At 43.4% G+C, this 21,937-nt stretch overlaps 1 long non-coding RNA gene across 1 annotated transcript; it reads left to right on the top strand.

Moving 5' to 3' along the window:
- Positions 1-1,330: 1,330 nt before the first annotated feature.
- On the top strand, positions 1,331-20,352 carry LOC140594904 (uncharacterized). The gene is made up of 3 exons (XR_011996177.1): positions 1,331-1,441; positions 19,097-19,190; positions 19,694-20,352. It is a non-coding gene; the product is annotated as an uncharacterized lncRNA (long non-coding RNA).
- Positions 20,353-21,937: the final 1,585 nt, after the last annotated feature.

Below are 21,937 nucleotides of genomic sequence, written 5' to 3'. Positions count from 1 at the left end.
GCTGATCCTTGAACAAAGCAGGTTTGAACTGTGTGGGTCCACTCAGATGCGGATTTTTAATACTATAACACTGTAAATGTATTTTCTCTTACGATTCTCTTAACATTTTCTTTTCTCCAGCTTACCTATAACACACCAAATACATGCTAATTGACTGCTCATGTTAAGGGTAAGGCTTCTGGTGAAACTGTTCATGTTATGGGTAAGACTTCTGGTGACCAGTAGGCTATTAGCTAAGTTTTGAGGGAGTCGAAAGTCACAGAAGGATTTTCAGCTTCATAGGGGTCAGTGCCCCACACCCCCAGCCCTTCCCCATTGCTGAAGGGTCAACTGTATATAACTTCAAATCGAGGTTGCAGACAAATACTGAATACCCCACTTTAAGTTCAAATATCAGAGCTAACGTAGAATTTCTCACTTCATATTTGATAACAGCCCAAGTGGATTCAGCACAAATAAAATTATCGCGCTGTAAGGATCCCGAGGGAAAAGTTGATAAGCCAGATCCCATTCCCTCCACATGTGTCCCAACAAATACATCATCTTAAGAAGAATCTTATCAGATGGTAAGCACTTGGAATCTACCTATTGTGAATTCAGGGCAGCTGCCTTGGAACAGAAAAAGTCATTTATTTATTTATTTTAAATTTTTTATATTATTATTATTATTTGAAAAAGTCATTTTTTAAGCTGATTTACAAGTGCTGATAATTCCCCCTAGATTCAGAGCTGGCTTCCTTTTTTTTTTTTTTGGTAGGCAGTCCTGAAGACAGGGATGGGGACAAAGGGATAACCTAAAGTCATCATCCCCCTTAAAGTGGTGGAGGCAGGTAATCGCCAACATCTCGTTCCCTCCCCCCTGGTTTTCCTCCTTTTCCCACGCCCCAGAGCCAACCACGTTGGTTACAAAAGCCAGATACTCCGAGAAGAATGAGCCCGGGCGGAAGGGAGGCTTAGCCAGGGCTCCACGTGGGGGCCAAGGGCAGGCCTCGGGAGCCCCCCCCCCCCCGCCCGCCCCGCCGCGATCTGTGACTCAGCCCGGAGTCTCCGGGCTCCTCCCGGCTTCGCCCCGTTGGGAACACGCACCCCGCGGGCTGCACGGAGCTCGGGCAGGACCCGGCGCCGCAGCCCCTCGCTCCCCGCGCGGCCTGAGGCAGGAGACAGGCAGGGCCTGCTCTGATTGGCTGCCTCTCTCTGACGTAGGCACCAGGCTCGGCCAATCAGCAGCCCGCACTCCCAGAGCAGAAAGATGAATTGTAACAGCCAAGGCCCTGGGAATTAAAAAAAAGAGAGAGCCCAGGCCCCCCACCCGCCCCAAGCCCGGCACAGGGCTCTCCCCCGACCCCCGAGAGAGCCTCCTGTCGTCGGCCGGGAGCCCTCGGGCCAGGCCTGCGTGCACCCCGACTCCTTGGCGCTCGGCCGAGCTCACACCACTTCCGAAGTAGGTCAGCCCGGGCGGTGGGAGGCCGCGAGGAGGCCCGGGGGTCGGGGGCCTGGGGGGGCCTGGGGGGGCCTGGGGGGCCTGGGCGCTCCCCCCGCGGACGCGGCCCCCGCGAGGTGCTCTCTCGCTCTCGGTCTTGCTCACACAGCAGCCAGACAGGCTTTTGCTTTCAAACGACCCCCCTCTCTCCGGCCGCGTACAATTGGTCCGGGACTAACACTCTGGGCAAACCTCTAGCAGGACTTAAACGTCAACGTGAATGAAAACTCACTAGGAGACGGATGATGTCATCTTGATTCAGCTCTTTGTTCCTCGTGCTGTGGAAATTCATTGTTACTTATTAGGCTGGTGAGTTGTGTCTAAGAAGCACGCTGGTTCCCCCCCCCCCCCACTCCAACCCCCCCCCCACACACACACCAAGAATGCAAGTAAAAATAAATAGATGCCCGCGAAATTGTCCTAAATAACATATTGAGGAATGTGCATATGAAACAAATGGATGTGTCCTCAAAAACATAAACCTCATCCACATTCTTGAACACACAGAACCCGTAGGCTGCTGCTATTCACGCAGATATTGGTAGAAAGCTCAACTGCGCTTTCCCGAGCGGGGACATGCGTAGACACGTGTCAAATAACGTTGAGAAGGGGACTGTCTTCTTTAAGCATGACCTGCCTTCAAGTATCATCTAGAAGTTTCCATTGCTCTCTGTTTCCCCAGCTAGCAAAACCAGCCCCCCTCCTCTTCTGGCAAAACCTACGACCCTCGAAGCCCCTTCTCACATTCCCCCCTCTTTAGGAAATCTCTGCCTCCTGACTTTCAGTGATTATTTCTCTCCATCCAGAACCCTTGCAGCAATAAAGGACGCCGATAGCACCCACCTAGGCATAGCTCTGGTCTGTCGCGGCGTCTAATTGTTTATTACACCATAACTCCTGGAAAGCCCTGGCCAGTGTGTCATATTTCAATGGTACATCATATGGACTGAGCACACATATTGCTCTAAGGACAAAGGGAGAAAACTAACGTTTACTGAAAGTCTAGGAGGTGCCAGTCGCTGCACTAAGGTTTTCTATCAATTTTTTTAAATTCTCATTTAAAGCTCATAACAGCCTTAGAGTAGAAGATTTGCTTTCCACCATTTTAAAGATAAGGAAGCAGAGGCTTAGAACAGTTACATAACTTACCCAAGATCAAAGAGCCAATAAGCAGAGGAGCCAAGATTCAAACACAGCTATCAGACTCCCTGCTCTTTCTGCTACTCCCTGATTCTCAGTCTTGGCTGATTAGCTTCTAGAAATTTCAGATGCCTAGGCAGGCCCCGACTCTGAAGATTTTGATTTCAATTTCTAATCCCGGGAGAGCAGGGAGTGTTTATTTCTTTCACTGCTCTGTTGCCAGCAATGCCTTGCCTATAGCAGCCACCAGAACATGTTTGTTAAATGAGTAAGTGAATTCAAACCATCTAGAAGAGTGGTTCTCAGGCCTGGGCTATATATTAGAAATCACCCGGAGAGCTGATGAAGGAATGCCTCTCTCTAGGCCCTACCCCCAGAGATTCTGATGCAATTGGGCTGGGGTGGGGCCGCCTGGCAGGGATCCTGGTTTTCAAAACCTCCCTGGGGCGATTCACATGTGCAACCCCGGCTGAGAACCATGGATCTAGAGTGAGGTCATGGGATCTGCAAACTTTTCAAAGCCGCACAGGTAATTTTGATCCGCAGCCAGAGTTGAGAACTACTGCCTACACATTCAGCAGCCTCTCTCTGGGTTTTATAAATGGGAAAGCATTACTTTCTAAAAATAATTCTGTCAACAAGTATGGGCATGCTCACCCATGCACAAAAGCGTCCCCATTTGGGGTACATTACAGAAAAAACAATGGGGCCTGCTGTCAACTGACTTCTAATCTGTTACCAGTTCAGTGCTAACTTGTTCTTTGATCTTTATCTGTCATGGACTAGTTGGAGAATGATTTATGAAACTGACAGACTGGAAATCTTGTTTTGTAGCTAGGAGAAGGAGAATGAATATCTTGTCTACCGAGCTAAAGGATAACTTTTAACCTCCATGAGCCTTGATGACCAATCTGCATGAGTGTTCATACACTGATGTGTATATTTTTCACTTATAAATATATAGGGAGAGTATGGGGACGAAAAAAATCTTAAAATGCACAGTGTTCTGCAAGTTGGCATATGGACACGAGGAAAAAAAAATAAAGACTCTGACTGTATGTGAACTCCAGATATGATTAGTAATGCTTCTAATCACCTGGAAATCAAGGAAAATGATGTGCCATGGGTTTATGTGTCGTTAACATTAAGCTTTTCTTAAAGGGCATTATCCAGAACATATCAGAAAACAATTTACTATTAGGGAGAGATCTTATTACTTGGTGTAATAAGCCCGACCAAACCCTGATGCATTAAACATTTCTGTAAAAGTCATATTGCCGTTGTATAATTATTATGAGCACATAAACAACAGCTACTGTTAAGAACCAAGAAATGGGAACATCTTAAAGAGCAAATTATTTTACAGTTGGGGAAAGCAACTCCTCGTACACACCATGAAATTTGTATGCAATTAGTAATAGGTGACATTCATTGAGCACTTAACAGTGCCCAACAGTCTTTGACAAGCTTTTAATGTATTCTCATGTAATCGCACAACAAAGAGATGAGCAAGGCACTGCTCTAATCTCTTTTCACAGTTAAGAAAACTGAAGCACAGAGAGGCTAAGTAACTTGTTCAAGGACCCACAGCAAGTAAACTGGGATTCAAATTCCTACAGTCTGATTTCGTAGCGGATGGTTTTAACCGGTATCCATGAGAAATACCTTTTTCTCCATGCTGATATTATGTGGTTTTAAGCAATTGCATCTTTTTTTCATTTTCTGTGACCCTGACATAGAGTAATCAGAGAAAATAGATTTTCAGAAAGAAGCGACTATAGCTTAGTCCCAAATTTAATTCCATACTCCCTCCTTTAATTTTTACTACTATACACAATTTCCAAAACACCATTCTCACAGAATTGAAATGCAGTTCAATAAATATGTTAAGCATCAATTCCGTGTAAGGTTACCCCACAGGATTAGAAAATGGGCAAAATACAGCCCTTGTCTTTAAGAATCTTTTAGAAATGCAGACAGATCCTGCATCCCATTTAAAATCCTTTTTTTTCCCCTTCATATGATTCCAAATCTCCAATCTAACCTTAGAAATTTGGCTTGATTTGGTCCCTCCGCATTTTCCAGCTCCACATCTCTTTCCTTACCCTCATGGGCATGAGCTTCAAACTTGTGGGGCTTCTCTTGGAACTTCTGATGATCCATATCCATGTCCTTTCCAGTGTCAGGGTCTCCGCGGCACCATTCCCACCATCCCCCCCGTGCCCACTCTTGTAGCTGGAAACTCTCCTGCATCCTGCAGATCTCAGATGCTTGAACATCACTTTCTCAGAAAAGCCTTTCCTGATGGTGGGAGCCAGGTCCCATCTCGGCTCAAGTATCTCATAGCCTCCTCCACTTTTCATTCATAGAACTCACCCACTGTCTGTGATACTAATTTGTGTAGTCATTTGCTGAGTGTCTGTGTCTCCCACCTGCTTGTAAAGTCCCATGAGGAGGGAGGAGAGCATGTAGTACTCTATCCTCTGCAGCCGGCACCCTGCGTTCTACTACATGGTGGGATCCAAATATTTGTTCTAAGATATGTTCTTCCATTTAAATATCATGTGTCCCTTTGGTCCTAGTGGTGGTGCTGGCTGTAATGGGTCCCAGGATTCTATGCAATCTATCTTTTGTTTTTTTCCCACACCCTGCATACACCTTCTCAAATTATCCCAAAGTTAAGATGTCACTTGCTTCCTGCTGGGACCCTAATATAGGTAAGAATTAGATGGGCCTCTCCCCCCAAAGAACAAAAAACAACACCCAACAAAAAAAAATAGTGGATCACATAAATTCATAGAGAAAATTAAATACTTTTAAAAACTATTCAAATATTTTCATCTAGGGGCACCTGGGTGGCTCAGTGATTGAGTGTATGCCTTTGCTCAGATCTTGATCCTGGGGTCCTGGGAGCGAGTCCCACATCTGGCTCCCTGCAGGAAGCCTGCTTCTCCCTCTGCCTGTGTCTCTGCTTCTGTCTCTGTGTTTCTCATGAATAAATAAATAAAACTTTAAATAAATAAATAAATAAATCTAAAAATCTAAATACTACAGTAGCTAAGCACTTACCTGAAAACTAGATGCATATTTGAAGAACAAAGTCAGGATAGTGTGTATTAGGGAATAAAAAGCACGACTGAGTCAGTTCATGAAAAACATGCTCCTGGGCAGCCCCAGTGGCCCAGTGGTTTGGTGCCGCCTTTGGCCTGGGATGTGATCCTGGAGACCCGGAATCGAGTTCTACGTCCGGCTCCCTGTGTGGAGCCTGCTTCTCTCCCTCTCCCTCCACCTGTGTCTCTGCCTCTCTCTCTGTCATGAATAAATAAATTTAAAAAACAACAAAACAAGTGAGTTTCAACCAGGGGAGGCGCTCCAGATGCCCAACTGTGTCCCAGCTGCTCCTTCGAGGCAAGGACAACTGGGGATTGGGATGGGGGGGGGGGTGCTTTTTAAAAATTGTAAAGTAAATACAAGTTTTGCTTTGTTCTGTTTTGCAAGACACATTTATTCTTTCATCCTTCTCAGGGGTTAGAAATCTGAAATCAAGGTGTCAGCAGGGCCATCCTCCCTTTGAAGGCTCTAGGTAAGAGCCCATCCTCATCTTTTCCAGCTTCTGGTGGTCACAGGCAATCCTCGGCCTTCCTTGATTCATAATTCTCTCCACCGTCCCATGGCCTCTTCCATCCGTGTGTGTCTTCACCTATACTCTTAACTGGAATATATCTTCAAAGCCCTGATTCCCAAGTAAGTTCACATTCACAGGTTCTGGAGCCTAGGACTTCTTGAGGGAGAACACAATTCAACCCACAATACTTAAGTGTGTGCAACCAATATTTTTTCCTCCTTTCTTTTTTTTTTAATTTTTATTATTATTTATTTATGATAGTCATATATATAGAGAGAGGCAGAGACAAGGCAGAGATAAAGGCAGAGGGAGAAGCAGGCTCCATGCACCGGGAGCCCGACATGGGATTCGATCCCGGGTCTCCAGGATCGCGCCCTGGGCCAAAGGCAGGCGCCAAACCGCTGCGCCACCCAGGGATCCCTCCTTTCTTTTTCCTATTTTATATAGAGAATGTTGGTGGTTGTTTGAGTCTTCTGTCTTTTTTGTACTGGTCACTCTAGCTATAGGTCTGTCAGTTTTGCTGGTGGTTAACTTTACAACTTAGTCTTTTTTAAAAAGATTTTATTTATTTACTCATGAGAGACACACAGAGAGAGGCAGAGATGTAGGCAGAGGGAGAAGCAGGCTCCCTGAGGGGACCCCGATGCGGGACTCCATCCCAGAACCCTGGGATCATGCCCTGAGCTGAAGGCTCAACCACTGAGCCACCCAGGTGCCCCTACAATTTAGTCTTTTGATAATAGAATATAATGATTAGGACTGTGGCTGAAACTGGATATTACTTCTAGAAGCAGAATTAATATCTCCCAGATGTAACTATGGTAGTGGAAATGATTTTGCACTTTCTCTTTTTAGGAAGAAGGTGAGGGTGTCTTCATCTTAATAAGAATAGTTGCATGCTGCTAGGCAGATGCATGATGTTGCTACTACTCTGATTATATGGTCAAAGGGTGAGGATGGTGCCTGGTGGCCAAGAAAGTACACCATTCTGATTATTTGTGGGAGATTAACTAAAGAGAGAAGAAGCTATTTTTTTGTGTGTGTCTTGCTTCTAATGAAGCTTCTGGGAGCCTATTGGGGCAGGGCAGTTCCAGCAACTGTAGAGACAGAGTGTACCCTGTCCTCACGGAGCTCTGATTTGGGCAGTGGTGGTGACAATGGTAGGTGACTCTGGGCTGCTGCATCTTCAGTGTGAGTATGGGCTCTTGGCTTATTTCATCTATTCCTTCTCTGATGCTTTTCCTTGCTTTATTCAGTTCCAAGTTTCTGACCTGGATCATTTTCAGTCTTTCTGAAGGATGTCTCATAACATTTCTTGCAAGGCAGGTCTACTTGTGACAAATTTCCTTAATTTTTATTTGTCTCAGAAAGTCATTGCTTCTTCCCTTTTGAAGGATCTTATCATTGGATAGAGAATCCTAGGTTGGTAGATTTTTCTCTCAACATTTTAAGTATTTTGCTCCTCTCTCCTCTTGCATGGGTTCTAAAAAAGAAATCTGATATAATTCTTGTCCTTACTCCTCTATAGGTAGGTTTTTTAAAAAGTTTCTGGCTTCTTCCAAGATTTCCTCTTTGTTTTCGATTTTCTGCTGTTTGAATATGATATACATTAGGCATAGATTTTTTGGTATTTATCTCGCTTAGTGTTCTCTCATCTCCTTACATCTACGATTTGGGGTCTGTTATTAATTTTGGAAAATTATCAAGTTGTTATTACTTAATTTTTTTTTCCTGTTACTTTCTTTCTTCTCCTTCTGGTATTCCCCCTTCATGCATGTTAAACCTTTTGTAATTGTCACACAGCTCTTGGGTAGTCTGTTCTGTCTTTTTAATTTTTTTCTCTTTGCATTACGGCTTTGGAAGTTTTTACTGACATATCTTCAAGCTCACGGATTCTTTCCTTAGCCATGTCCAGTTTCCTGACGAGCCCATCAAAGACATTCTTCATTTTTATTATGGTGTTTTTTATTTCTAGCACTTACTCTTGCTTCTTTCTTCGAGTTTTCATCTCTCTGTTTACATCACCCATCTGTTCTTTTCATGTTTTCTTCTTTTCCTGTTAGAGCCCTTCACATATTAATCACAGTTATTTTTAAATCCCTATTCCGATCATCCTCAACTCTCTGGCATGCCAGAGTCTGGTTCTGATGCTTGCTTGGTCTCTTCAGACCCTGGTTTTTCCCTTAAACTATGTAATTTTTTTGTCAAAAGCTGAACACGGGGCACATGGCTGGCTCAGTGGTTGAGCATCTGCCTTTGGCTCAGGACGTGTTCCCGGGGTCCTGGGATAGAGTCCGACATCGGGCTCTCTGCAGGGAACCTGCTTCTCCCTCTGCCTATGTTTCTGCCTCTCTCTGTATGTCTCTCATGAATAAATAAATAAAATCTTAAAAGAAAAAGAAAGAAAGCTGTACATGCTCTATGGGGTGAAAGAAACTGGGATGGCTAGACTTTTAACATGAGGTTTTATGGGCATCTGGCCAGCAGTTAGGCTATGTTTGCTCTTTGCTGTAGGTGTGGTGTGAAGTTTCCTCTGGTGTCTTTATTTTGTCTGCCCTGCTGTCTTTGGGATTTCCTAGAGACTCCTTAAATAGGGTCTGAGGCTTGCAGGTCTTTTAGTTGTCATCACCCGTTATTATACAGAAGCCCTAACTGATGTGGTGGTAAGGTGTGGGGGCAGGGGAAGTGCTCTGCAGTCCTGTCATTAGGTCTGCCTTCCAGGGAGCCTGAGATGGGTATTTCCCTTCCCCCATGTCAAAAGCTAGAGGGGCCAGGAGTTGGGTATTTCCCTCCAGGGGGCGGGGGGGGGGGGGGGGGGATGGTTATGTTCTGTAAAGCACCTGTTGGTTACATTTGGTTAAATAGTTTCTCTTGAGGGCAGGCTTTTTGGAGGAGAACAGAATGCTTTGGGTTTATTTCAAAATGTTTACTCCTCCCACCCCCAACCCCCAGCCAGAAGCTAGAAGGGAATTTCCACCCATCTTCACAATGTGACCCTGGTAGGGCTCCTGGAGTTTAAAATTCAGGGAAGTGTTAGGAGGACCTCTAGGATGAGACTCCTTAGACATTCTTAGCTCTCAAGCTAGGATACACTGAGCCTCAAGTATTCCTACAAGTATTCCTTTCAACTATTCCTACAGATACTGGCTCCAGCTGGAGATTTCTCTTCCATGTCAGCTGTGATGCTCTGTATCTGCCCATCTGTCTCTCCAGTTTGGGGAGGGCAGCAGTTTGCTCTGTGACCTCAATTCTCTGGTGGATCTCAGAAGAGTCAGTGAATTTTAGCTTGATCCACTTCTTTTTTGTCGTGAGGACAGGGGGGACAACTTTCAAGCTCTTTACAGGTTGGCCTGGCAACTGGAAGTTCAAATACAACTTTTTTTTTTTTTAATTTTTTTTTTAATTTTTTTTATTTATTTATTTATGATAGTCACAGAGAGAGAGAGAGAGGCAGAGACACAGGCGGAGGGAGAAGCAGGCTCCATGCACCGGGAGCCCGACGTGGGACTCGATCCCGGGTCCCCAGGATCGCGCCCTGAGCCAAAGGCAGGCGCCAAACCGCTGCGCCACCCAGGGATCCCCAAATACAACTTTTTAAAATTGATCTTAGAAAATCTGAAAAATGCAGAAAATTATTAAGTAGAATAAAAATCACCAATAATTTTACCACACAGAGATACTCACTGTTATCTATGGATGTATATATTTTTTCTATGCCTATGATGTATATGCATGTATTATATATGTAATATAATTTTTAGAATTATGTCACCCCATACATAGTTTTACAGCTTTGTTGGCTTACAAAATAGTAGGTTATACACTTCCCCATGTCAGCAAATGTTCTACATTTAATTGTTTATTACTTGCAAATATTGCAAAATATTTAGTTGTATTTAATTGGAGGTAACAGAGCAGAGAGGTTAAGGTCGTAAATTCTGGGATTGGATTGCCTGGCCTAAACCCTAGTCCCTCTGTTTGTGAGCTTAATGATCTTGGGTAAGTTATTTAACAACTCTATGCGTCACGTTTTCTCACCTGTTAAATAGAAACGACAATCCTCACTGTTGGTGAGATTCAGCTGGATAATAAGGATTGTTAGAACAATCACTCAGAACAGTCACTTCGAGAATCGTTTATTACATGTCAACGGCAAAATTAATTTTAAAATAATATATTTTGTATCTTGTTTGGGTGTAAAAATGCAAAATATTTTAACACATGCTGCAGTGTACTTGCCTTGTAGTAATTTTCCCTGGAGGCAAGAGGGCCTATTAGTGTATGGAGCTGGCCTCCCAGCTTTGGTTGCTTCTCCTTCGTTTGTCCACCTGATGTGCTATTACTGCATCTTTTCCATTATCTTTCTTTTTTTTTTTTTAAATATTTTATTTATTTATTCATGAGAGAGAGAGAATGAGAGAGAGAAAGAGGCAGAGACACAGGCAGAAGGAGAAGCAGCCTCCATGCAGGGAGCCTGACATGGGACTCAATCCCGGGTCTCCAGGATCACACCCTGGGCTGAAGGCGATGCTAAACCACTGAGCCACCCGGGCTGCCCCTGCATATTTTCCATTTTAAGGTCAATGTCTTAGGCAAACAAAGTTGCATGTGAAAAACACTAAACACCCCCCCCCAAATGACCCACACAAAGCAAACAAATATAACCTTAAACAAAATATAACTTCAAACTCTCAAAACCACATTTCTGCAAAAGCTCAACATTCTTTTGGTCATTTTGATTTTCTTTGGTAGTTAATAACTCAGAGCCATGTAAAAGTCTGTAGACACTAAGAATCCTTTTGCTTGTGGGTTTTATTATAGAGCCTTCATGATTATCCAAATGCAGCTTGTTGGAAGTTCACTCATCTTTTGCAACCACTGCTTGTTTGTATGGCACAGATTAGAGTGTCTGTAAGCATAAAGACCACTGCCCATTGGGTAGCACCAATCTAATAAAAAACCTGAGTCTTGTTTTCATGCCCTCCCCTTTACGTGTCACCTCCCACATGCAATTAACTGTCAAGTTCCTGTTCCTGCAGGTTCCTCTTCCTCTGTGCTCTCTTCCAAATCCATCTCTTCCTGTTCTAACCATCTTAGAACAAGCCCCCATTCCTTGCCGCTTAGTGTATTATAATAGCCTTGCTTCCAGATTTTCCTTGGTCAAAACCTCCCTCCACAGCATTTTGGCCTCCCCCAAATACTAATCTGACCATGGAACTCTCCTGGTTACAGATAAAGTCCAAATACTTTTGTGTATCATTCAAAGGTTGCTTACATTCCTATTCACATTTCCAGCCACCTCTTAGGGCAATTATCCCCCCTCCCACCTCACCCTCCAGACCACCCTGCTCCATGCTCCAACCCTACTCTTTTTCTCTACTTTATCCTTTAAAGCCTGGTTCCATGTCACTTTCTCTGGAAAGAATTCTTTTTCTCTTTCCTTTTTGGGCAGAATTAATTGCTCTATCCTTTGGGGGCTTCATATAAGTGGATCCACTTGGTACCATATTACAGAGGAGATGTGCATATGCTGTCTCCCCTGCTGTGTCTGAGGTCTGAGGACAGGGACCACACTGTTTTCACCTTTGTTATTCCCCTTCACTTCCCAAACCCAAGTAAATAATATGTGATCAATGAAGGTTTTTGAACAACCAGCATTCATTCAAGCCCAACTTGAGATGCTGTATTTCCTTTTTTTTCTTTAAGATTTATTTATTAATTTTAGAGAGATGACAGAGAGAATGCACTAGCAGGAGGAGAAACAGAGAGAGAAGAGAATCCACAAGCAGAGTCCTCGCTGAATGGGGAGCCCAATCTGGGGCTCCATCCCAGGACCCTGAAATCATGACCTGAGCTGAAACCAAGAGTCAGATGCTTAACTGACTGAGCCACTTGGGCACCCCAGAGATGCTGTATATTCTTTTTTTTTTTTTACGATTTTATTTATTTATTCATGAGAGACACAGAGACAGAAGCAGAACATAGGCAAAGGGAGAAGCAGGCTTCTTGTAGGGACCCTGATGCGGGACTCGATCTCAGGACCCTGGGATCACGACCTAAGCCAAAGACAGATGCACAACCACTGAGCAACCCAGCATCCCTGCTGTATATTTTTAAAGGCAGACATAGAACTAATTTTGAAATTTAATATATATATGTATATATATATATGTATTTTTTTTGTCATTAAACTTCTAAGAGTTTCAGGAATGAAAAACTGTGTTTCACTGGGGCAGGATCATCAAATTAGTACAAAGTACTCTTACTGGCTTGAAAAAGGGGTAGTTTAGGGGTTTTTTGTTTTGTTTTGTTTTTTCCTTGAAGGCTACAAATACACGCATTAAAGATAGTAAACACTGGGAGGGCCCCTAGAGACAAGTGGGCTCCATAGTCTCTGGTTTTAAAACAAATGAGGAAACAGACCTGGAGAGGTTAGTGGTCTTGGCCAAAGTGAATGGAAAGGGAACTAGAATAGAGAACTCATTCTAATTCAGACTCCTTTTCATTAAATCAGAGCTTAAAAAAAAAAAAAAGCTGTGATTAAGACTTTTGCTAAATCAAGTTAGTTTTTTCCCTAAGTAAGCTGAATTAAGGAGCTATAGGTATAGCTTTTTTTAAACTTCTGAAATTTTTATTAGAAAGTGCTGACCCACATATATTCAGGTGAATGTAGATCTTATTATCCTTTCTCACCACCTATCACCAAAGGATGCTGGTAAAGCAAAGTGAAGTGTCCCCTTGAACTTGAAAATATTGACAATTGACATGACAACACTCAAAATCTGTACAAAATTGATAGAGCCAACAGTAGGAATCACTTAAAAAAAGAAAGTCTGGGGGCACCTGGGTGGCTCAGTCGGTTAAGCATCTGCCTTCAGCTCAGGTTGTGATCCTGGGGTCCTGGGATTGAGCCCCACATCAGCGTCCCTGCCTAGTGGGGAGTCTGCTTCTCTCTCTCCTTCTGCCCCTCCCCTGCTTGTACACACTCTCTCTGTGTGTCAAATAAATAAACAAAATATTTTTTTTAAAAAGAAAGAAAGTTCTGAAAAACCATTGATATCACTTAAAATGATTTGATCATAATTTCAGGACAGGACTAGAGTGTGATTTTACTAAGCTGATATGTTATATTGTCCATAAAATATGGCCTACTTAGATTTTTTAGAAGTGGAAGTTAGAGGGTAAAAATTGTATTTATTTAGTTATCCAAAGACTGAGACACTGGATCTCGGAGTTATGAGCATCATGATCACTACAGAGGAATACTCTGTGGTAAGGCAAGGATAGTCCATCCATGGCCTAGTTAAAGTATTTCTAAAGACAATCCAGCCATCCCTTTTTGTTCTGATTCTGTGCTCCTAAACAATCTTCTGGATCCAAACGGACATTTCTGACATTGAGAAATGGGTGATCTAGATGATAAACTTTAAATTTTCAGCCATAAGAAAAAAATAGCTTCCATTAAAAACTTTTAAAATTGATGTCATGGTTTATGCATCAGTCTCTTATGAGGTTGGTTCTTGTGAACCAGACCTCCTGCATCTAGGTATTTGAAAAAAATAAAATAAATTGTCCAGATCTTCAAAGCTGAAGACCAGACTTTGGAATGTCGTGATGACTATAAGAAACTGCCAGTTGTAGCCAGTGACAATTTTGTGTCTCCTCTCTCTAACTTGATTAGTATATATTTTACTATATTTTGCCCAAGATTAGTATATATTTTAAGTTGAAAGGAGTCATTAAAACATGATAACGACAGAGATTATTGATAGTATTTCCAATACTAACTTGCATTGTAATGAGACATTTACATGTTTGTCCTCTATTCCTTCCTCCTCGGGGGCCCAAATTTGCAGTTGCCTTCCAGTGTACCAGGAACGGGTTATAGGACCACCAGGAAAATTAGTCTCTTCATTGTAAATAAGTCAGTCTGAGAAAGACAAATGCCATAATGATTTCACTCATAATGTGGAATTTAAGAAACAAAACGAAAAACAACAATAAAAGAGAGACAAACAGAAAGATCAGACTCTTAACCAACAGAGAACAAACTGGTGGTTAACAGAGGGGAGGCAGGTGAGGGTCTGGGGTAAACAGGTGAAGGGAATCAAGAGTACATTTATGAAGATGAGCACTGAGTCATATAAAGAATTGCTGAATCATTGTATTGTACACTATGTTAATTACACTGGAATTTAATAAATGAAAAATAAAATAAAATAAAATAAATAAAATAAAATAAAATAAAATAAAATAAGTCTCTTTTAGCCATTGTGAATGGGAGGAGGAAAGGACTAAGCTCTTTGAACTAGTACCTCTACTCTAGGGACTGCATACATATTCCCCAGGGTCCTTATTCAAATATTGTTTGCCATGTGTTATGAGGTGACAAGAGATCAAGAGGCACTCATAACGAATCTTAATTCACGAGAGAAGGGAAAGCACCAACACCGCATGGTGAGTCGCCTGGCCATAGCAATCCCCAGAGGAGCTGGGCAGATGGCACCATTTTTCTCTTGAATACCTATTGGCTTAAGGCCCAAAACCCAAGGTTGGGCCTTCATGCTGCTGCCTCCTACTGCGACAGTGTCTGTGTTTAGCTTACGTTTCCAACATCGTTAATTAAACCCCCACTCCCAGAGAAGGAAGAGAAAGCTATGGTGCCAAATCGTGTTTTTCCCACCAGGAGCCACTGACCTCTGGGTCTCTCAACTTTGTGCAAAGAGCCTGTGGTGTATCACATGCCAAGACCGACAGGGCACATTTGTTCCTCGGCACATACACCAAGGACCATGGGACAGGACGATTTCAATATATACCTCCCTGGTGTTATCTTCTGGTTTTTTATTATGTCTTTCAGAAATAGGGTTGGATAACTAAATAAACACACAAATAAATAAATAAATGGAAATCTCCTGGGTATTGAAATATGTTACGCAAATTCCACAATGTTTTTATTAGACAAAATACAGTTCTGTGGCTGAGGTACCCAAGTTTGTTCCAATAGCTAAGCAGGACTGGAAGAAAGCCATCTTTTGGGCAAAAATTAGACTATGACCAATCACATAGAAAAATTCTCCCTTGAAAAGGGTTCACTTTTTAATTTTTTTAAGCTCTCCATAAATAGAGCTTTATGAGGAGAATACCCAGAAGTCTTAGTAAAATTATAGGAACAAATTAGAACCATATAACCCAACATTGGATAATCATAAAACATGAAAAAGATACCTTTTTTTCCCCTCTTTAGGGTATTTTCCTTTTTCCTTTTCTAATTTGGATTATGTATCACCATCATCTATCTACACTAAATACCATAAGTATTTTGTTTTATGTGCAATTTACCAAATGTAGAGCATACTAAATTTTATGTGTAGCATAGAATTACAGCAGTGATTATTCTCTTTCTGGATAATATCAGGGCTTAAATGCTTGTATTTCAGCCCAGAGTAGAAACACAGAAACTCACACACAGCTAATTGTGTCTCCAAATAATCAGAAAGGTTTACTCGATGTTACATATACAACCATTGAGAACAATCCCAAAATGAGGTGCTCCTGAAAAAAATACTACAATGTCTCTGTATTTGTACCACTTCTAAGATCATAGATGCAGAACCATAGTAAACTCATAGAAGAAGGAAGGAAAAGCATTGAAGCCATAAAAGGTTGATGCACCTGGTACAGGGAAAGGCCATTTGAAGTGAGACTATGATCCCATCACTTCCACGTATGAGCTCTCTCTTTATTGGGCATGCAACTCTGGACCATTCATTAAAACTCTCATCTTGGTGAGTAAAACAGTATTGAGACAAAGGTTTCATGGCACTCAAAGATAGGAGTGTTCTAAAAGTATTTTGTAAACCATGACTGGTAGGCATTGTTTAACTTTAAAAAAAGAAGAAAGGGGGGGGGGGCTAGGTGGCTCAGTGGTTGGGCACCTGCTTTCAGCTCAGAGTGTGATCCCAGGGTCCTAGAATCGAGTCCCACATCGGGCTCCCCACAGGGAGCCTGCTTCTCCCTCTGCCTGTGTCTCTGCCTCTCTGTATCTCTCATGAATAAATAAATTTTTAAAAATCTTTTTTAAAAAAAAAGAGGAAGAAAGAAAACCAACTCTACAGTTTTACTGAGCATCTACTACATGCTCTGTATTTTATCAGGTGCTTTGCGTGCTTCTGTTCCTTCCAACAACCCCATGAGGTAGAGATTCTCATTCACATGTCAGGGCAGAGTTGTCGTCCACATTTCCCCAGCCTTTCCCTTCTTCTTGTCACTGGGTGATCTCATCTCGGTTCTCTGGTTTCAGCTCTGGGGCTGTTGGCTTGCTCAGAAGAAACACCAGGCACCTTGCACTTGACTCTATCCCTCCACTCTGTAGCACGGTGAGTGTAGCAGCTTGGCACAGCCACAGGGAGAAAAGGTTGAGCTAATCTTTAACTTTTTTTTTCTTCCTCTTTTCTCAAATGTGCCAGACAAGTGAAAATAGACCGTGACCTTTTGGGGAAAGAAAGCAAAGCCTGAAATGATGACACCATCCTCTGAAGCAGTGACCTGTAGTGTTGCAAGGACTTTGGGTGTCTTCAACCTCTGACCTGTCCCTCCTGGCCCTTCTCTGCAGCCGTTTCTGTGTCTCAGGGCTCGCCGTCTTCTTGCAGAACCTGCTCCTAATGTGTCAGTGTGGGGCTTGGTTGGTTAGCCCACGCTCTGAAATATAGCAGCCTACTCGAAACATAGAATAGAGTTTGTTCTCGGTGTTCTCCTGTCTATATCGATTGGATCAAAGGGAGATCCATCTGGAATCTACTTAGAGTCCTTCCAGATGGTGAGCTTGCTTCCAGATGGTACATTTAATAGGAGAGAAAGAAATCACTGAACATAAACATCATAGCACCAGGGAAGGCCCTGTGACCTTATTTCTTTCAGGATTCTTCAGGAATCAGAACAATTGTGCCTGCCTTAGATTTTTGCAGAAAATTGCTCTTCTTCCTGAATTTCAGACTGAAATTAGGAGCCTTCAGGGAGTGATGATGTTATTTATATCCAAACACTAACCATCCGTAACCACAATTATGGATTGTGGCTTGATTCATCGTATTTTAAAAGTTTACGTGGCTTTAAAAAGCCATTATCAAATTCCACAAGGAGTTCAGGGGCTTTCATTATCCAAGTGCCACCTACTGGATGCAAGCTAATATTTGGCTGATCCTAAAAAGTGGATGACTTTCAGCAAACCTGCCTGCCCCTGGTGTACCACCAGCTTAAAAAAATTATAATTTCCACTTGCAAGGTAAGAGACCCCTAAAAAAAGATCATAGGGTTGCATCTCAGAAGAGCCATCGTGGTGGGCTCTCCTTTAAGCAAGGGGTGGACCCTGGACATTTAGGACCTGGGCCCCAAGGCAAGCAATTTCAGAAAGGAGGCATACTGTCTCATTATCTCTGCTGCTACTATCGTAAATGTGCTTTGTCCCAGACTTTCCCACACATAACTTTGTGTGGCCTGGAAACTTCTATTCATTCAACCAAGAAACAAATATTTATTCATTCGTTTATTTGTTTTCTTGAGGGCAACAGGGGTCTGGGCTTGGAGTGAGGGTCACAAGATCGTGACAGTCAGCAATCTTCTGGTGGAGCCTGGATGGTCCCTGCTCTCGCTGGCCAGACACCTGTCCTATCTTGATTCTTGGCTGAACTTCTTTTCAGTGTGCATTGGCCAGCCCCGCCATACCACCTTCTTCCCCAGCACACAGCCCTGGGACGGGAGGTTGCTTCATTGGCCTTTACCCCTCTGCTTTGAACCTGTCCTTGTTCCCTATAAACCTCAGTCCGATCAATACAGAGGTCACCCCCATGAATGGGCAACTTCCATTGAAGGGATAAACTACGTGAGCTCAATCACAGCCCCTTGGCTTTCAACCGACCTCCCACCGAAAGTTCTGGACCTTGACTAAAGTCCTCATGGGCCTGGATCCAAACACGGGCTAGTAGGTCACTTAACTTTATTTGCTTTTTCTCCTAGCTAGTCAGAGATTGCAAGCTTTTATACGTAACCTGGCTGCCAAACATGCACTGTGGTCAGGGTGGAGTGGCAAGGGAAAGATCCCTCTGTGTACCAACACCTGCTCCCCGAAAGGCCCAGGGCTGAGACTTCAGCCCTCCTGTGAATCTGCATGGCAGTCTGGGGCCCTGGACATTAGGGATGCAGATTCCATAAATTCGAAGCTGTGTGATTTAGATAGGAAATATTTAGATTCAGATTTGTAGTATCTATGAAGACAGGGCTTGCTAAGCAAATGAAAGGAGTTCCTATCTTCTTTTTTACACCTAACTAAAAAGTAAAACAACACCACCCTCAGGATCCAGGCCAGGGACTGCAGACAAAAATTTACATTAAGAGAATAAATAGTTTTCGAGTACCCTACAACTCTCTGTAAACACCCCCCCAGGTACAAGCAACTATAAATAATTTTTATCTGTTACTAAGCAAACGTGTCATAGGAACATTTGGTTATTCTACATCCATTTTTTAATATTATTTCTAAAAGGCCTGGATTTGACAGACCGATTGCAATAAAGTCTATTTCTTCAGTAATTCAGATGGGCTTCGACCCCCACGCCTGCCACATTTATTCTGAAATCGGTGAGGGTGTATTGTAGTCATAGAGAATCAGTTAGAAGGTGCTTTGAGGTCAGTTAGCCTCCAGGCAGAGCTATTCTAGAACTATTTTAGACCTACAGTGGCTTATATCATTATCCTGATACCGGTATAACCATTATTGTTAAGTGATGCTGCCCTATGACAATCATGTTTCATTTTTGCCAAGTACTTTAACCTGGATTTTCATTTTTCCCCAGATGATCTTAAAATTGTTATCTCCTGTTCTCCAATGGGGAAACTGAGGCAGAGGAAGAAGCTCTGTGTGGCTTCAGACCTCAGAACCTGCTCATGGTAAGCCAGGAGTAGAACCCTTGTCTTTTGTAAACCAGCTAAGCGTGGAAAGCACGGGACACGTCTCTCCAGTCTTTGCTGCTTGTTCAAGTGTGCTTCAGAGTGTGCCCCTTCTCACTAATTTGAACACTTGGGAGTATGTTCTCCAGCTTCCAGCGGATGTCCTGGTTCCTAAAAGTGTTCAGAGCACTGCCACTACTTCCTGTAGATGTGCAAACCAGCAGGTGGTGAGGGAAAGAGCAGGAAGGAAGTTGGGTAAAGATGGGAGGGTAGTAGGAAGTACCCCCTCTCAGGCTCCTCCTTTCCTAGGCAGCGACTGTCTGTTCAAAACCACAGCAAGGCTGCCCATAGCGATGTCTTCAACAGGAGGGAGGTGTTGGTCCAGAAACAGTAAAGCTAATCTTTGTTGAGGGCTTGTTAATGAGACAACATGCTGAGCATCATCTTGTATCATCTTCACCTTAACCACAGAAGACACTAACATCACTGTCTCCTTTCTGCAGGTGAGGAGCTCAAAGCATAAAGAGAGGAAGTCACTTGTTTCAGCTCTCAGGGTCCAGGAGCCTGTCTGACTCCAGAGGGGACTCATGCCTGGGCTTCCTGTCTCCAGGGAATCTGGACAGAGCGGTGGAAATTTCAGGTCTCACACTCCTTGGGCTTGGGGTTGCCCAGCAAAAGGGGATGCCCTCCATTTGTGCCACATTTAAGTCCATAATGGACAATCAGATAAAGCTTTAAGAATGTCAGCTCCAGGGGGATTGCTAGAGTCTGGGTCATTATCATCTCTCCTTCCTCTCTCCCTCCTCCTCCTCCTTCTCCTTCTTCTTCTTTGGGATGTAACACTTATTTGTGGAGAGCCTGAACCCCTTAGATGGATATGGTATCTTATTCCCCGAAACTCTTTTGTCATATCTGTTGGCAGAACTTAGAAGTGTGCATTTCACTGTCCTAAGAGATGTGCCAAAGCCCAACGTTTTAAAAAAGAAAAAAAGAAAAATGGGTCCCTCTGGAGTTTTCATTCATTTACTCAGAAATAATCAGAATGTGAGCAACAAGGATGTAGTGGGCACGATGCTGAACAGTAGGACATAGAGGTGAATATGATGGGTTTGGTTTCTCTCTCTTGCAGTTTATAGCTTGGGACAGGGGCTGGCAAACTCTAGCTGTGGGCCAACGGCTGCCTGTTTTTATAAATAAAGTTTTATTGGAACATAGCCACACTCATCCATTCACAATTTGCCTGTGGCTACCTTTGCACTAAAACAGTGGAGTTGAGTCATTGCAGCAGAGACAAGATGACCTGAAAAGTGTGGAATCTTTACTATCTGGCCCTTTCTGGAAAAAGTTTGCCAACCCCTATCCTAGGATAACATTTATTTTTCAAGCCCGGAAATTTTTCTTTCAGATGAACGTGTGTATTTATCCTCAAACTGGCTATCCATTAGGACCAGGCAGTTGGCTTCCTAAAGGAAACGGTCATCACTGGAGGACTCAGCAATGCTGAGAAAAACAAAATTATGACAATAAAGTAACCACCAGCATTTCCTGAGTGTTTGCTACTAGCCAAGCAGAGCTCTAAGCATGGGTTACCTTGCTCAGTTCTCACAGTTCCTCTCTGCAGGCAGCACTGTTATTACTCCCATTTTACAGATGGGGGCTGGATAAATAACCAGATTTTGGAGCTAGAAGGAGCCGGCCGGGCACACGCTCTTCCCTTTTGCTCTGCATTGGAAGAGGTAGTGGGGTGCGGGGTCCTATCCAAGCAGGCTGGAGAGATGGAGATCCACACCGCCCCCCCCCCCCCCCAGCCCCAGAAGTGGCCAAATAGTGCTGGGCCTATTTTTAGGCCTGAAGAAAATCCTCATACAAGAGAGGATAAGTCTCTCCCTTGCCCTCTGTACACAGACACACTCTCTGATTGGAGGGGGATGCAATTGCGACACCACGCTCTGAGCTTCTCAGATGTGGGTGTGTCTAATGACTCTGCTAATGCTGATCCGTGGGGGATGCTTTGGAATTCAGTGGGAAAAAAATAGAGGCATTGATTCATTCTGTCAGAAAGAAGAAATAGAAGGAGCTCCTTTAGAGTTTATTTCTCTATCCCTTTCTTCGGGAATTCCCAAGACCCTAATGGCCATGCTCTTCCTTTGCTTCTGACACCCCCTGAATTCCTTCTCCCCATCTCCAGAATATCATTGCCCTTGCCACAACAAGCTTTTCCGAAAACATGAAGGCCTCTCCTGGGTTTTTTTTTTTTTAATATTTATTTATTTATGATAGACCTAGAGAGAGAGAGAAAGAGGCAGAGACACAGGAGGAGGGAGAAGCAGGCTCCACGCCAGGAGCCCAACGTAGGACTCGATCCTGGTACCCCAGGATCACGCCCTGGGCCAAAGGCAGGCGCTAAACTACTGAGCCACCCAGGGATCCCCTCTCCTGGGATTCTTAAAATGTAATAGTAGGACCACAAAAATGATACTGGGGCAACTCCCATGTCTGAGTAGGGGAGGGTACTTTACCAAGTTCAGGAACAGAGTAGAGAGGTCTCCATTCCTTGTATGTCTTTCCAGTTATCAAGAAGACATAACCCTGGGGCGCCTGGGTGGCTCAACCGTTGAGTGTCTGCCTTTGGCTCAGGGCATGATCCTGGAGTCCTGGGATCGAGTCCCACGTCGGCAGGGAGCCTGCTTCTCCCTCTGCCTGTGTTTCTGCCTTTCTCTCTCTGTGTTTCCCATGAATAAATAAAT

This window comes from Vulpes vulpes, chromosome 12 (genome assembly GCF_048418805.1).
Source record: "Vulpes vulpes isolate BD-2025 chromosome 12, VulVul3, whole genome shotgun sequence".
In the NCBI taxonomy this organism is placed as follows: domain Eukaryota; kingdom Metazoa; phylum Chordata; class Mammalia; order Carnivora; family Canidae; genus Vulpes; species Vulpes vulpes.
Note: the sequence above shows the minus strand (reverse complement) of the source record. Positions and strands in the feature narration are given on the sequence as shown.